The 3,316-nt window shown below is 41.5% G+C and overlaps 1 pseudogene; it reads right to left on the bottom strand.

Moving 5' to 3' along the window:
• Nucleotides 1–1,891: 1,891 nt before the first annotated feature.
• LOC102991819 (ferritin light chain-like) overlaps nucleotides 1,892–3,316 on the bottom strand; it is a 30,759-nt pseudogene continuing 29,334 nt past the window's right edge.

The following is a 3,316-nucleotide window of genomic DNA, read 5'->3' as shown; positions in this document are numbered from 1 at the left end:
GCAAATATTATCCTAAATGGTAAAATCGTAAAACCATTTCAGTTCAAACCAAGAACTAGACAGGAATGCCTACTCTCCCCATTATTATTTAACATTGTCTTGGAGGTTCTTGCAAATATAATAAACAGATAAAATAATCGGTAAAAATACTGGGAAAGAGGAGAAGAACAATCTCTTTTTCTGACCATATGATTATATACATGGAAAATCCAGGAAGCTGTAGTAAAAAACTTCTTAGAATTAATAAGATAATTTGGCTAGCTGTCTAGCTGCAAGATAAATATATAAAAATCAGCAATTTTTATCTACTATAAAAATAAACAGCTACAAATGGAAATGTTAAAAAAATAATAACAACAAAAGTATAAAATAAAAAGAAATTTATCAAGAAAGGTATAGGACTTATATGAAGCAAATAATTCATTAGAAGTTGTGTGTCTTATAGAGGGACACAAAACAAGATATAAACAAATAGAAATACCATGTTTTTGGATGGGAAGACAACATTAAAATGGCTAATTCTTCCAAAATTAATATATGAATTTAATGCATTTTTAAAAATGCAATTAGGATTCCAGTGGCTTTGGAGTGAGAAGGAGTCAATAAAATAATATTAAAGTTTATATAGAAAAATAAATGCCCAAAGATGGTGCAGAAAAATATGATAAAAAGACTAGTGAGAGGATTTACAAGATGTCAGAACATACTATAAATTAAATGTTGTACTGGCATAGGAATAGGTAACTAGATCAGTAGAATAAAATAAATAATCTGGAAATAGATCCTGAAATGTATACGCATCTTCTGTATTAGAAAATTGATAGTTTAGTTCTGTGGGAAAAGGATACATTTTATAATGAATGATCCTGGCAAAGCTGGCTCTCCATTTGGAAGAAAAACTTCGATCCCTATCTTATGTATGAAGCAGCACTAAAAGCCCCCAGAATCAAGATGAATGGGAAACCATCCTAATAAACACATTTTGGATAAAAAATAAAATAACGTAAAATAAATAAATAAATAGTTTTTACATCTATCTTTAATAGGCTATAATATCTTGCAAGATATTCTGGGAGACTACATTCCCAGATTTTATGAGAATTGCTAGTGATGAGGAAAGACCCTTTTAAGCAGAAGCTTAATCATATTTAACTATATAAAAATTCACACTCTTGTATGGCAAAGATATCATGGGCAAAGTCAATAGACAAATGACGAATTTGGAAAAAATAATTGTAATGCAAGTGACAGGTAGAAGATTTGTTATGAAAATATACCAAGAACTCTTACACAAGGCAAGCAAAGGATGAACTGTCTCATAAAAAATGGCCCAGTCATATAAATAGGCATTTTGTGGAAAAGCAAATTCAGTTGCCAGTAAACATACGAAAAGGTGCTCAAATTCATTAGTAGTTAGGGAAATGCAAATTAAAGTAATAATGAGGTTATTCATTACCTCTACCTGATTGTTAGAAAGAAACAATAGTGCCAACTACTGGTGGTGGGCTGTAGAGAAAAAGGTACTTGCATACTTTGCCAAAGGAAATATGAATTATTTCAGTCCTTTTGGAAAGAGATCTGGCAACTTCTTCTAAAAATAAAAATATATCTTTTCTTCAACCTAGCGTTCCCTCTTGAAGACTTTCTTTTATACAAATGAACCCATCCTGATTTGAAAGGATTTCTGTAAGATACTGTTTTGTTTTGTTCTCTCTCTCTCTCTCTCTCTTTTTTCTTGGCTGCAGAAAGCTTTATTTTTCCCATTTGGTCCAAGGCTTGGGAGAGGGCTCCAGGGCGGTTAAAAAGCTGTGAGAAGCTGCAGAGACGGGGCTGCAGGCAGAAGCCCTGACGCCAGAGGGGCTCCTCAGAGGCTGCTGGGCTCCAGAGGCTCCTAGTCATGATTGAGGGTGAGCCTTTCTAAGAGATACTCGTCCAGCCCAGGCTGGGGACCAGCCAGCCTGCGTAGGTTGGTCAGGTGATCGCCCGTCTTCTTGACGGCTTTCACCTGCTCATCTAGGAAGTGGCTCTCCCGGAAGTCACAGAGGTAGGGATCTGCGCGGGCAGAACCCACGGCATGCAGGTCCAGAAGGGCCTGGTTCAGGTTCAGGTTCAGGTTCTTCTCCCTGAGAACGGCGGCTTCCACAGCGTCCTGGGTTTTACCCCGCTCATCTTGCTATGGCTTCTGCCCGTCCTGGAAAAGGGCGTGGCAGCCGCGCTGGTTTTGCATTTTCAAGAGATGCTAGGCGCCCTCGTGCTTCTCCTCTGTCAATTCATGGAAAAAGTGGCCCATGCCCTCCAGAGCCACATTGTCACAGTCAAAATAGAAGCCCAGAGAGAGGTAAGTGTATTTTTTTTTTTTTTTTTGTGGTACGCGGGCCTCTCACTCTTGTGGCCTCTCCCCTTGCGGAGCACAGGCTCCGGACGCGCAGGCTCAGCGGCCATAGCTCACGGGCCCAGCTGCTCCGCGGAATGTGGGAGCTTCCCCGACCGGGGCACGAACCCGTGTCCCCTGCATCGGCAGGCGGACTCTCAACCACCGCGCCACCAGGGAAGCCCAGAGGTAAGTGTAGAGGCCTGCAGGGTCACGTTGGCCAGGCGATGAACAGCGGCCTCCACCCCAGGGGAAAAATTCTGACGAATTTGGGAGCTCATGTTAACGGGTAATAAGGAGCTAAGCTCAGAAAATGGTGTTAGCTGGTCCCGGAGGCCAAGGATAGCTGAGTGGTTGGTTCCCGAGGTTGCGACTGGAAAAAGTGTTGGAGGGTGGTTGGAGGCTGGAGGAAGGGGCGTTTCTGGGTCTGTTCTGGCCAAACACCGTGGAAGCAAGAGACAGAGCTGGGGGACTGACGAGTGCACTGCAAGACTAAGATATTGTTAAGTGAGAAAAACAAGGTGCCAGGAAATGTAGATAATATGATTCAATTTTTATAAGAGAAAACTTCCCTGGAGGTCCAGTGGTTAAGACTCCGTCCTGCAATGCAGGGGAGGCTGGTTCAGTCTCTGGTCGGGGAACTAAGATCCCACATGCCTCAGGTGCAACTACTGAGCCCACGCGCCGCAGCGAAAGATCCCGCGTGCCACAACAAAGACCCCATGCACCAAGGGGGGAAAGCGGCAGCGGGTGGGGATGGTGGTGTGATGAATTGGGCGATTGGGATTGACATGTATACACTGATGTGTATAAAATTGATGACTAATAAGAACCTGCAGTATAAAAAAACAAACAAAAAAAAAACAACTAATACTAAACTTTCTTTGGGTTATTTGTATGGAAATATGTTAATATAAATGTTTCAGACATTACATGAAATTTCTA

This window comes from Physeter macrocephalus, chromosome 16 (assembly GCF_002837175.3).
Source record: "Physeter macrocephalus isolate SW-GA chromosome 16, ASM283717v5, whole genome shotgun sequence".
NCBI classification, from domain to species: domain Eukaryota; kingdom Metazoa; phylum Chordata; class Mammalia; order Artiodactyla; family Physeteridae; genus Physeter; species Physeter macrocephalus.
The sequence above is the reverse complement of the archived record's forward strand: the minus strand, read 5'-3'. Positions and strand labels throughout refer to the sequence as shown.